We start from the raw sequence: 14564 nt of genomic DNA on the forward strand, positions 1-14564 counted from the left end.
TAAAACAGTATAGTATAGTGTGGGTGTTTAGTGACAGGGTACCAATAAAGCTGGGAAAAAGCCGAAGAGCAGCGAGATCGATGACTGTTAGTTAACAACAGTCCGCTGCTCATCGCACCGTACTTTTTGACAGCTTTTTTGGTAATTTTGGAAAACGTATTCAGGTCTGCGGCAGCGATGTTAGGCGATCTTAGGCGAGCGTATTGGTGCCGTTGAATGCAAGTAAGTTGACGGCTTGATAAATAGATGCCTTTGTGTTTAACCTGCAGCTCTGCACCTGTGTGTTTCACATGCACCTCTGTGCCTATGCTTTCCTCTTTCAGCACTTGCTAATTAAATCCATAAAACATTTTGTTTATATTTTGTGAAAATTATAACTATTTCTGATGGCCTACTTAGGGCTAGATTATAAGTGGAGCACTATTTATCGCTCCCGCTCGTGTTTTAACTCCAATATAAGTAACCTTTTTGCCTGCGTGCAAAAGCCGAACTTGGAATATCGCAACCTTGTTAACATATTCCCCTCAGACTTCAATGGAGTGCAAATAGTGGAAAACAAACATTGCATCCAACAAATTGCGCAAGCCTGATTGTGTTTTCTCAAGAATGCTAAATGGAAATGAAATATTAAAATTTAACATTCCAATGTTCTTCACAAAGCAGAATATGTTCTATTTAAATACATAAATACATATATATCTGATGTTTTTTTATCAAAATATATATATATATATACCTACATATGTATTTTATATTAAAGCCCCTTGCCTGCCTTTTTTTCTCGAATACCTGAGAACTCATATCTTTGGGCCCTTATAACATTTTTATATAATATTTTTTTAAAAATCATTTTTATTAAATATTAGGAATGTAACTGTACTTTTAAATATAATTTTGGTGTGTTTTGAGCAACTTTTTTGTATTGTATAACAGTTAACCAGAGCTCTAAAGTCGCACTATCCTGACGCACGTAAAATTAAATTGCGATCAAGCAACCGTGTTTACTATCAACCTGTTATAAGAGTGTTACTTCTGATGTGTGCAAAGAGCCGCAATAAACCCTTATTGCTCACACACAACAGTTTTCTCACTGCTCATAATCTAGCCCTTAAATTGGCTCATAACTTGTTACTTATTAACATGGAATTCTTTTGAGGAAGCTATGAGACTTATTTATTATGAATCATTTTCTAAAGTTACTGCTCAAAGTTCTGTATGATTATTTACACTGTGATAGGCTTGTGGAAGATAACATTTCTAAATTTAATGTATACTGCCTGCTGATACAGAATGGAATGAGGCTGCATGAGCACATCAATTTGGAGTTAAACTTTCTGAGGGGCTCAAAGGTGAATTAGCCTGTATAGGCATTTATAGTTCTTTGAGTGGTTTGATGAAACTAGGTGCACAAATTGATCGTAGATTTAGGGACAGGAAAAGAGCCGGTTTTATCTAGGAAAACCTATTTTAAGGATTTTTCTGTTTCAAGTAAACCTAAGCCTGAGGTTTAACCTTTCTTATAGGACTCAGAGGGGTCTATTTATAGCGAACCATGTCCGCAGCACATTGATAAATGCCGACAGCATATGCTGTCAGCATTTATCATTGCAACAGCAGTTCTTGTGAACTGCTGGTGCAATGCCACCCCCTGCAGATTCACGGAAAATTGGCTGCTAGCAGGGGTGTCAATCAGCCTGATCGTACATGATCGGGCGGATTGCTATACGCCGCCTCAGAGGCAGCGTATGAGTTTAGGAGCAGCGGCATTAAGATCGCTGCTTCTTAACTCCTGTTTCGGGCAAACCTGAAGGCTCGCACAGAAACAAGGTGAACAGGGGCCATTCGGCCCTTGTTAAATAGACCCCCATGTATTAACTGGGATGTGGACAAGCTTCTCATCTTGAGAAGTTGTCTGCACGCCTTCACTGCATCCAATGAGTTTGTAATGCTGCCACTTCACTTGTCTGTCATTCACCTAGAGCAAGTGAGCGAAGAGTATTCTAATGACCACTTCTTCTTACATTGTGGGAAGCAGGCTCCCATGTCCGAATCTGCCCTACAAGGGATCCGGAGCAGCTTACGCTGCTTCATACATGAAGCCCCTAATCTGTTGATTCAGAGTGCAAACCCATGCAGATAGGGCTAATTAATAAATGATCCTTATCCCCCTGAGGAGCAGCAATGCTTATTTTCAGTTAAAACTTTGTATATATTGTGGCAATGCATGACATATGATATGTCCAGTTTTGTTGAAAAAAAAACTCCAACTTAAGAAAAAGATCAGCCAATAGAATGCGAGGTCAATTCTATTGGCTGATCCAATCAGCCAATCGGAGTGAACTTCAATCCGTTTGGCTGATTAAATCAACCAATCGGATTTTTCCTACCTTAATTCCCATTGGCTGATAGAATCCTATCAGCCAATCGGAATTCGAGGAACACCATCTTGGATGACGTCATTTAAAGGAACCTTCATTCGGCCTTAGGACATTGTAAGAAGAGGATGGATCTGCGTCGGATGGATTCAAGATGGCTCCGCTCTGCTCCAGTTGATTGAAGATAGAAGATGCCGCTTGGATGAAGACATCTGCCACTTGGAGGACCTCTTCTGCCCCAATCGGATCAAGACTTCTGCTGCTCCGGATGTCCTCTTCTGTCCCATCGGTGGCCGGCTGGCTGAAGAAGACTCAAGGTAGGGTGATCTTCAGGGGGGTAGTGTTAGTTTTTTTAAAGGGGGATCGGGTGGGTTTTAGAATAGGGATGTGTGGGTGGTGGGTTGTAATGTTGGGGGGGGGGGGTTACAGGTAAAAGAGCTGATTACTTTGGGGCAATGCCCTGCAAAAAAGCCATTTTAAGGGCTGGTAAAAGAGCTGATTACTTTGTAGTTTAGTATAGGGTAGGGCATTTTATTATATTGGGGGGCTTTTTTATTTTATTAGGGGGTTTAGATTAGGTGTAATTAGATTCTTCTAATTCTTGTAACTTAGGTTAGGATTTATTTTACAGGTAATTTTGTAATTATTTTAACTAGGTAGCTATTAAATAGTTATTAACTATTTAATAGCTATTGTACCTAGTTAAAATAAATACAAAGTTGCCTGTAAAATAAATATAAATCCTAAAATAGCTACAATGTAATTATTAATTATATTGTAGCTATTTTAGGGTTTATTTTATAGGTAAGTATTTAGTTTTAAATAGGAAAAATTGATTTCATTATAGTAAATTTATTTAGATTTCTTTAAATTATATTTAAGTGTTAGACTTAGGGTTAGACTTAGGTTTAGGGGTTAATAACTTTATTATAGTAGCGGCGACGTTGGGGGTGGGAGATTAGGGGTTAATAATTGTAGGCAGGTGGCGGCGATGTTAGGGAGGGCATATTAGGGGTTAATACAATTTATTATAGTGTTTGCGAGGCGGGAGTGCGGCGGTTTAGGGGTTAATACATTTATTATAGTGGCGGCGATGTCTGTTCAGCAGATTGGGGTTAATAAGTGTAGGTAGGTGGCGGCGACGTTGGGGGGACAGATTAAGGGGTAATAAATATAATATAGGTGTTGGCGATGTTAGGGGCAGCAGATAAGGGGTTCATAGGGATAATCTTTAAACTTACTGCTCTAACACTAATTTCACACCTATTTACTCTCACGATTTATTTTATTTTTTTTCCTTACATAAACAAGGAGAAATGAGCATGTTTTAACTTTCATTAACACTTTCATTAAGCAGCTTTCCACGCAGCATACATTATATTATCACTGAAAAGATAGAAGATTATTATACTATTTTATTTTATCATCATACCTGAAACCTCATATTATTGGTATTGTCTACCCTAACTAAAAGATTAACACTTTCATTAACACTTTAACTAAGTAGCTTTCTACGCAGCACACATTATATTACCACTGAAAAGATAGAAGATTATTATACTAATTTATTTTATCATCACACCTTGAACTTATTATTGGTATTCTTTACCCCAACTAAAAGATAGAAGATTATTATATTATTTTATTTTATTTTACCATCACACCTCATATAAGATTTAATATTGGTATTCTCTACACCAACTAAATATACATTAATGCAAAGGTCTTAAGTTATATACATTTCCAGATTGCGGTTCAGCACCCCTTCCTACCCCACTATAATTTCTTTTTTTCAAAAACTTTAGGTGTAGTCACTTGTGAGAAGACTACACTAGTGAAGGAGGCTATATCTGGAGTGAGTTAGATTGTTCAAATTACCCTATCTGTTCATAGGGATAATGTAGGTTGCGGCGGTGTCAGGATCGGCAAATTAGGGGTTAATAGTATAATGCAGGTGTCAGCAATAGCGAAGGTGGCAGATTAGGGGTTAATAAGTGTAAGGTTAGGGGTGTTTAGACTCGGTGTTCATGTTAGGGTGTTAGGTGTAGACTTAGAAAGTGTTTCCCATAGGAAACAATGGGGCTGCGTTAGAAGCTGAACGCTGCTTTTATGCAGGTGTTAGGTTTTTTCCAGCAAGCTCAGCCCCATTGTTTCCTATGGGGAAATCGTGCACGAGCACGTTTTTCAAGCTTACCGCTACCGTAAGCAATGCTGGTATTGAGGGTTGAAGTGGAGCTAAATTTGGTTCAACGCTCACTTTTCTGAGGCTAACGCAGCCATTCAGACAACTCGTAATACTAGAGTTGTCTTAAGGGTGCGCTGGAAAAAAAGGCTCGCTAGCACCGCAGGTCTTTACTGACAAAACTCCAAATCTAGGAGATAGAAAATAACTATGAAATAATATTGTTTGTTCAGGTATAAATATAGCTATTTCTTGGACAATAACAGATGAAAAATAAAAGATTAGCTTTAGAGAAATGTGGTTGTTTATGGACAGTAATGAAATGGTATAAAAAAGGTTGTGAAAAACAGAATATCCACAACATCGATGACTCTTATTTATCAACAGTCCGATGCTCATTGCTCCGTACTTGACACGCGTGTTTTTGACAGATTGTTTAACAAACAAGGCCGTTGTATGTAGATTTGCAGCAACGATGTCTGGCTAGCATATTGACTCCAGTGATTGCGTCAAGATTGACATGACAAATAGGCCCCTAAGCCTATTCTTCCCTGCAAATACCGTGAATGTTGGGATTTTTTGAAAATAAGAATGCAGAAAAGTTACCAACCCACTTAACTTTTGTCAGGTGCTAGTTTTTTTTTTCTTTATCAGGACCTATAGTTAAAAATCTTAAAGATTATGCTGAGAAGAATCTTGCCAAGAGATTTATTAGACCCTATGGGGTAGATTTATTATGCAGCTGAAGTTAAGAAGCAGCGTTCAACAATAGATAAATCTGCCCCTAAATGTCTCATGCTGGGGTTGGTATTTTTTTTGTTGCTGTTGTAAAAAAAAGTTTGTTAGTTTAAAACGCTGTGCAGATTACAGATTACAGGAGCCTGAATGAAATTATAGGTAGGGTGACCATATTGCCGCTTTAAAAAGGGACACATATGAAAAATACATATGTTAGGGTTCTCATACAAAACATTTATTTAAACAGCTCTGAAAACAGCCCTGACATGTATTTTTCATATGTGTTTCTTTTTAAAGCGGCAATATGGTCACCCTAATTATAGGTGAAAAGGTTACCAGCTTTCTTTAATTAATAATTTGATAGGGTAAAAGCAGCTTTTTTTAATTTATTTTTACTAAGATTGACCACAGAGGTGCCGATAACCTTGTTCATATTTGTGCAATGAGTAGAAAACTTATTTTCAAACTAGCGCCTAGATATAGAGTTCTGCGTTAGCTGTCAAAACCAGCGTTAGGGGGTCCTAACGCTGGTTTTGGCCGCCCGCTGGTATTTAGAGTCAGTCACTTTCCAGCCGCGACTTTTCCATACCGCAGATCCCCCTACGCCAATTACATATCCTATCTTTTCAATGGGATCTTTCTAACGCCGGTATTTAGAGTCTTGGCTGAAGTGAGCATTAGAAATCTAACGACAAGACTCCAGCCGCAGAAAAAAGCCAGGAGTTAAGAGCTTTCTGGGCTAACGCCGGTTCATAAAGCTCTTAACTACTGTGCTCTAAAGTACACTAACACCCATAAACTACCTATGTACCCCTAAACCGAGGCACCCCCACATCGCCGCCACTCTAATAAAAATTTTTAACCCCTAATCTGCTGACCGCACATCAACGCGACCTACATTATCCCTATGTACCCCTAATCTGCTGCCCCTAACACCATCAACCCCTATATTATATTTATTACCCCCTAATCTATCCCCCTCCAACGTCGCCGCCACCTACCTACAATTATTAACCCCTAATCTGCCGACCGGACCTCACCGCTACTATAATAAAGTTATTAATCCCTAATCCGCCTCACTCCCGCCTCAAAAACCCTATAATAAATAGTATTAACCCCTAATCTGCCCTCCCTAACATCATCGACACCTAACTTCAAGTATTAACCCCTAATCTGCCGACCGGACCTCGCCGCTACTCTAATAAATGTATTAACCCCTAAAGCTAAGTTTAACCCTAACACTAACACCCCCCTAAATTAAATATAATTTTTATCTAACGAAATAAAATAAATCTTATTAAATAAATTATTCCTATTTAAAGCTAAATACTTACCTGTAAAATAAACCCTAATATAGCTACAATATAAATAGTAATTATATTGTAGCTATTTTAGGATTAATATTTATTTTACAGGCAACTTTGTATTTATTTTAACCAGGTACAATAGCTATTAAATAGTTAATAACTATTTAATAGCTACCTAGTTAAAATAATTACAAAATTACCTGTAAAATAAATCCTAACCTAAGTTACAATTTAACCTAACACTGCACTATCAATAAATTAATTAGATACAAATCCCTACAAATAAATACAATTAAATAAACTAACTAAGGTACAAAAAATAAAAAAAGAAATAAGTTACAAAAAGTAAAAAAATAATTTACAAACATTCTAAAAATATTACAACAATTTTAAGCTAATTACACCTACTCTAAGCCCCCTAATAAAATAACAAAGCCCCCCAAAATAAAAAAATGCCCTACCCTATTCTAAAATGAAAAATTGAAAAGCTCTTTTACCTTACCAGCCCTTAAAAGGGCCTTTTGCGGGGCATGCCCCAAAGAATTCTGCTCTTTTGCATGTAAAATAAAACATACAATACCCCCCCAACATTACAACCCACCACCCACATACCCCTAATCTAACCCAAACCCCCCTTAAATAAACCTAACACTAAGCCCCTGAAGATCTTCCTACCTTATCTTCACCACGCCGGTTATCACCGATCCGTCCAGAAGAGGGTCCGAAGTCTTCCTCCTATCAGGGCAATGTCTTCATCCAAGCGGGGGCTGAAGAGGTCCATCATCCGGCTGAAGTCTTCATCCAAGTGGGGGCTGAAGAGGTCCATCATCCGGCTGAAGTCTTCTATCAAGCGGCATCTTCAATCTTCTTTCTTCCGGCTCCATCTTCATCCCGCCGGCGCGGAACATCCATCCTGGCCAACGACTTCACGACGAATGACGGTTCCTTTAAGGGACGTCATCCAAGATGCCGTCCCTCGAATTCCGATTGGCTGATAGGATTCTATCAGCCAATCGGAATTAAGGTAGGAAAATTCAATCAGCCAATCAGATTCAAGTTCAATCCGATTGGCTGATTGGATCAGCCAATCAGATTGAGCTTGCATTCTATTGGCTGATCGGAAAAGCCAATAGAATGCAAGCTCAATCTGACTGGCTGATTGGATCAGCCAATCGGATTGAACTTGAATCTGAACTTGAATCTGATCCAAGATGGCCTCACTCGAATTCCGATTGGCTGATAAGATTCTATCAGCCAATCGGAATTAAGGTAGGAAAATTCTGATTGGCTGATTGAATCAGCCAATCAGATTCAAGTTCAATCCGATTGGCTGATTGGATCAGCCAATCAGATTGAGCTTGCATTCTATAGGCTGATCGGAACAGCCAATAGAATGCAAGCTCAATCTGATTGGCTGATTGGATCAGCCAATCGGATTGAACTTGAATCTGATTCCATCAGCCAATCAGAATTTTCCTACCTTAATTCCAATTGGCTGATAGAATCCTATCAGCCAATCGGAATTCGAGGGACGCCATCTTGGATGACGTCCCTTAAAGGAACCGTCATTCATCGGGAAGTCGTCGGCGAGGATGGATGTTCCGCGTCGGCGGGATGAAGATGGAGCCAGAAGAAAGAAGATTGAAGATGCCGCTGGATAGAAGACTTCAGCCAGATGATGGACCTCTTCAGCCCCCGCTTGGATGAAGACATCTCCCGGATAGGAGGAAGACTTGGGACCCTCTTCTGGATGGATCGGTGATACCCGGCGTGGTGAAGATAAGGTAGGAAGATCTTTAGGGGCTTAGTGTTAGGTTTATTTAAGGGGGGTTTGGGTTAGATTAGGGGTATGTGGGTGGTGGGTTGTAATGTTGGGGGGGTATTGTATGTTTTTTTTTACAGGCAAAAGAGCAGAATTCTTTGGGGCATGCCCCGCAAAAGGCCCTTTTAAGGGCTGGTAAGGTAAAAGAGCTTTTCAATTTTTTTTTAGAATAGGGTAGGACATTTTTTTTTATTTTGGGGGGCTTTTATATTTTATTAGGGGGCTTAGAGTAGGTGTAATTAGCTTAAAATTGTTGTTTGAATTTTTTTGTAACAGTTCTTTTTTTATTTTTTCTACTTTAGTTAGTTTATTTAATTGTATTTATTTGTAGGTATTTGTATGTAATTAATTTATTGATAGTGTAGTGTTAAGTTTAATTGTAAGTTAGGTTAGGATTTATTTACAGGTAATTTTGTAATTATTTTAACTAGGTAGCTATTAAATAGTTATTAATTATTTAATAGCTATTGTACCTGATTAAAATAAATACAAAGTTGCCTGTAAAATAAATATTAATCCTAAAATAGCTACAATATAATTATTATTTATATTGTAGCTATATTAGGGTTTATTTTACAGGTAAGTATTTAGCTTTAAATAGGAATAATTTGTTTAATAAGATTTATTTTATTTTGTTAGATAAAATTATATTTAACTGAGGGGGGTGTTAGTGTTAGGGTTAGACTTAGCTTTAGGGGTTAATACATTTATTAGAGTAGCGGCGAGGTCCGGTCGGCAGATTAGGGGTTAATACTTGAAGTTAGGTGTCGGTGATGTTAGGGAGGGCAGATTAGGGGTTAATACTATTTATTATAGGGTGTGTGAGAAGGGAGTGAGGCGGATTAGGGGTTAATAACTTTATTATAGTAGCGGTGAGGTCCGGTCGGCAGATTAGGGGTTAATAATTGTAGGTAGGTGGCAGCGACGTTGGGGACGGCAGATTAGGGGTTAATAAATATAATATAGGGGTCGGCGGTGTTAGAGGCAGCAGATTAGGGGTACATAGGGATAATGTAGGTTGCGGCGGTGTCCGGAGCGGCAGATTAGGGGTTAAAAATAATATGCAGGGGGGGGCGGAGCCAGTCTGGCTTGCAAGCGGTCGCATATACTTGAAGCTCTGGCAATGACTTGCTATAATCATTAATTATAGACCACTTCTATTAAAGTTTAAAGGTATGGTCACATATCCTATCTTCTTGGGGGTCACACTGCTGATCTTTGGAACACGGAGTGGTCTGTTCAACACACTGATCTTTCAGCTGTGGCTCTGTGGAGACCAGTGATTGCAGGCATGGTGGCCATCTTTACAAACTGCGCAACAGAGATGGAATCTACCATCACAAGCCACCGCAAGTATTAACACCTTACACTTATGGGTGACAATTGAGAGGCTGTTTTATAAAAGATATACCTAACTTTGATTTTTTAAAGCCACATTGGAAGAAGGGATCTACTTTATCCTAATATTCTTACCGGACCTCCTACAGGCCTAGTACAAGCTACTACTACTACAAGCAAGGTGAGCCATTGAATACCCCACATGGAGATCCCTTTCAGTTTCCTGGAGGAGCTGCGTGACTTGCTAACTAGTCACCATGCTGCCCTGGAAGATGAGCTTGACGCAGCATTTGGTAACAGAGGCACTGACTCGATCTTGGGACTCATCCGACCTGTGATATACAAGATTGAAGGGGGGAGTGATGGCGCTTTAGGGCCCCAGCGTCTCCACCCCACCTTTGGCTTATCAGCAGGAATCAGAGAGTCTACAGTCGCGGACGCAACACACCAACCTGATTCAGTGCCGGTGACAAGCACAGCGACTACCCTGCAAAACCACACTAATTTGCCACAGGTCCATACTGCCACATCTACAGTGCTCCAATTAGTGGGGCCGCAGAAAAAGAAGAGAATGGTCCGCAGGCTACAAGTGCTCCTAATACATGAACAGGATCGTATCTGTAAAATTCCTATGTGGCATACTCCATACCTTCTTTCAGCAATAGCGGAGCCGTATGTGTTCCTTGGTAATGCAGCCGAGTTCCTGTCGGCTCTTTTGTGGCTGCACTCGAATCTTCATACCTCTTGGGATCCGGGAGGCTTGCTTCTCCTCTGTGCCTGGGAAGCAAACTGGCGACCAGCTCCTTGAGATGTGTTAAAGAACATACTACCTATTCTGGAACTAGATTTGGGGGACACGATTTGAAATTAATTCCTGCGGATGTATTATCCAGCCCCTTATACTTAATCTTTGGGATAGGTATCAACTAACTGTAAAAAGATAGCTCACACTGCTCATATTGCCTCTTTGTCTGATAACAGGATTACAGCAGTTATAGATGCTTAGGAATTTAGTGTTCTACATTGTTTATAAACGGTTAATTCTCTCCCAAGGTTAATGTTTTGTGGCCTATCAGATCTAGCATTTAACCACCAGCTATGTGTATTTGCTAAATATGTTTGTGTTTTCATCTTTTATGTTATATTATAGTATAATCAACTGCAATGGTATATTTATAACACTCAATCTCACTTCACTTATTTCACACATCAAACTAAGCCATTTTGTGTAAAGTGCTGGCTTATTCATAGAAAAGTGTTCTTTCATAAACTGTGCAATCTACTTTTTGTTAAGCATTGCGAGGGTAGCCAGAGAGGCCATTTCCACTTTTACTACTGAGACTGCTGGGACTCATTCATTTACAGTAGAGGTGTTGCCTGCGGCCGGGGCAGCTCCTTCAATATACAAAATGCTCAACAGCTCAGTGGTTCTATAGCATATGCCTTTCTTGGTCCTCTTCCCTTAATGATCACTAGGTATTTATTCCAAGGCCCTTTTTCACATTTCCAAGGTCCCAGTCCCCACTTAGCAAGCTTGATTATTCTGAGCTTTTGAGGTGAGGCTTAGTCTTCACTATTTTTAGCATGATGTGGTTGTCAGTGCTGTGTAGTGACCTATAATCTTCTTTACCTTTCATGGGTGCGGGCTGGTCCTGCTTGACTACTATTATTTAGTAGTCTGTGGTTCACTACATGGGATTGAGCTTCATGCACCATGTAAGTTTTATATGATTCAAAACCAAGCAACATTGAACCAGACATACCACTAGCTTAACATGTACCCTGTTTACTCTCACTTTTTTATCACATCTATTTAACTGCCTTCCACCAGTCCATACTGAACCTCTTAACTCTTAGCTTCCAGACTGTGTATTCTACTTCCCATATTATATTGGGCTTTTTATTTAGTTAAGGGTTACCTCTCCTACCTATAGTTGATACTCCTGCATTTTACTAATCTCCTATACTAGAACTTGTATTCCCAACATTTGACTTACCACCTCCCCCCCCCTCCCATAATGTGCCTCCCAATTTGGGAGAATTGACTACGAGGCTCACCTTGTTTATGCCGCAACTTAATCATTGATTTACCAGTATCCCTTGAAACATAGTATAACGTTGACTTTGTCTCATACTCATAGTAGCAGGTTTGCTTGGGTTCCCTTCTCTCATATCATTCATATGGAATGAAACTTGCTTTACTGAGAACCACACAGTCCTTATCATAGCAAAATAATAAAAAATTTGAGGTCCCATTAATGAGATCCATATGTGGTCTCCTCTAACCCAGATAGCTCTCGGTAAAAGTTATTATTTAATAAGATGTGAGGTCCGAAAGAGGCCTCCTAAAAGGAATTGAGGGCTTAGCTCTTCTTTACTGGCATGTACCTTCTTAAATTGTTTTATCCTTTACAGCAAATGTTTACTTTACTGAGAAGATATTGCTCATTATCTATGTACTTATGATGTGCCCCCTGGGTTCTGCGTTTTTGTGTTAACAGTTATTGTTCATTATATGGGTGTTTCTCCTTTTTCTTTCACTTTGATAATGTGATTCATAAGATGTACCTTGTTATAAGCACTCTTGGAGCGCATTTGTATAATGCTGTACAGCCCATTGTGTATGCCAATACTTTTACCTCAATAAAAAAAAAATAATAATATGCAGGGGTCAGAGATAGCGGGGGCAGCAGATTAGGTGTTAATAAGTGTAAGGCTAGGGGTGTTTAGACTCAGGGGGAAACATGTTAGGGTGTTAGGTGCAGACTTAGGAAGTGTTTCCCCATAGGAAACAATGGGGCTGCGTTAGGAGCTGAACGCTGCTTTTTTGCAGGTGTTTTTTCAGCTCAAACGGCCCCATTGTTTCCTATGGGGGAATCATGCACGAGCACGTTTTTGAAGCTGGCCACGTCCGTAAGCACCGCTGGTATTTAGAGTTGCAGTGGCGGTAAATATGCCTGTACGCTCCCTTTTTGGAGCCTAACGCAGCCCTTCTGTGAACTCTAAAAACCAGCGGTATTTAAAAGGTGTGGGGGAAAAAAGCACGCGTAGCTAACGCACCCCTTTGGCCGCAGAACTCTAACAGGCCCATTTATCAAGCTACGTACGGAGCTTGAAGGGCCGTGTTTCTGGCGAGTCTTCAGACTCGCCAGAAACACAACTTATCTAAAGACCGCTGCTCCATAACCCTGTCCGCCTGCTCTGAACAGGCGGACAGGAATCGCCGGACATCAACCCGATCGAATACGATCGGGTTGATTGACAGCTCCCTGCTGGCGGCCAATTGGCCGCGAGTCAGCAGGGGGCGGCGTTGCACCAGCAGCTCTTGTGAGCTGCTGGTGCAATGTTAAATGCGGAGAGCGTATTGCTCTCCGCATTTAGCGAGCTCTTGCGGACCTGATCCGCAGTGTCGGATCAGGTCCGCAAGCCCTTTGATAAATGGGCCTGTAAATCTAGCCGTAGGTTTGGGTACTTTCAGAATACAAAAATGGAAGAGAGGCAGCACACTCCATATAGGGAAACCTTTTAAAAAGAGAGCAACATTCTGGGGCTCTTGCCCCTTTCAGTTTTAGTAATGCCCCTGCAATATTTAACACATTTTGAAAGAAATTGTCTATTCTAGACACTTCCTGGTGACAATATATTTTTTTCTCAGTTAAAAAATGATCATGAGTTATGAAAGAGGTTCTGTTTGTTTGCATAAAAATCAGCTTTATGACATTATTGAGAAATGTTGTTTGATCATACTTCTGTTGCCTTTTGGATCTTCAGAGCACATTGAGATGGATTTTAAAAAGCTGTACTTGTCCGGCCGATTCACACTAATGTGGGATCTGTGCAACAATTTATTGGTTTCATTAATTTTTATAATAAATGTTATCAGTTTTTTTCCAGACATTTGTGCCCCCGTTACTAAACTGACTAGCTCCAATTTTAAATGTATTTAGTCTGTTGAAGCTCAGGAGATGTTTAAAATGATAAAATAACTTTTTTTCTTTGCAGCCTATATTAGCTAAGACAGATTTGTCAAAACTATTCTTTTTGGAGGTGGATGCTTCAGAGGTAGCTGTTGGAACAGTGTTGTCACTGAGAACAGGGGAAAATGAGTTGTTCCATATGGAGGCATTTTTATATAGGAAACTGTTGCCTCCTGGAGTAAATGCATGTGTGGTCCCACCACTGCTCTTGCACAATGACTTGCATGAGACCAGGACTTGTCAGTCATCCCAAATTATTCTGTCTATAATGATTTACAGTTAAGAAGTCACAGTTTTAATACTGTACACTTCTTAACATGAGCTCTGCAGCATTATAAATGAAGCTCTAAGCAGTGTTAATTTCGTTGACAAAATATTCTCATCAAATGTTTCCTCAGCAGCAAGTTTTTAGTGATGACCACTTAACGATAACTAAATTAGTATTTAGTCATCTGACGAAAACTATGACGAAATCCAATTCCAATTTTCGTCAAAGGAACAAAACCGAAATGAAAATGGGAGGGTCTGAGGGAGGGACGTCACCTAAACTTCCTCTTTCCTCAAAGTTCCGCCTGTCTGTTAGAGATTGAGATAGAATGAGATACAGTGCCCACGCATGGGTGAGAGAGTACGAGACGCAGGATCCCTCTGTTTGCCTGGGACTTCTGGAAGAATGCCCCGTGTGTGGAGGCTGGAATTTGGATGTGATTGTCGTGATGTGGTGGTGAGTTGTTGTTTTTTTTTTCCTCCTAGTAGCAGCCTGAGCACAGCAGTCTTGTTTAGCACTGACTGAAGCAGCAGCCAGCCACGTTGTTATGCCACTGA

This window comes from Bombina bombina, chromosome 4, assembly GCF_027579735.1.
Source record: "Bombina bombina isolate aBomBom1 chromosome 4, aBomBom1.pri, whole genome shotgun sequence".
Taxonomy (NCBI): Eukaryota; Metazoa; Chordata; class Amphibia; order Anura; family Bombinatoridae; genus Bombina; species Bombina bombina.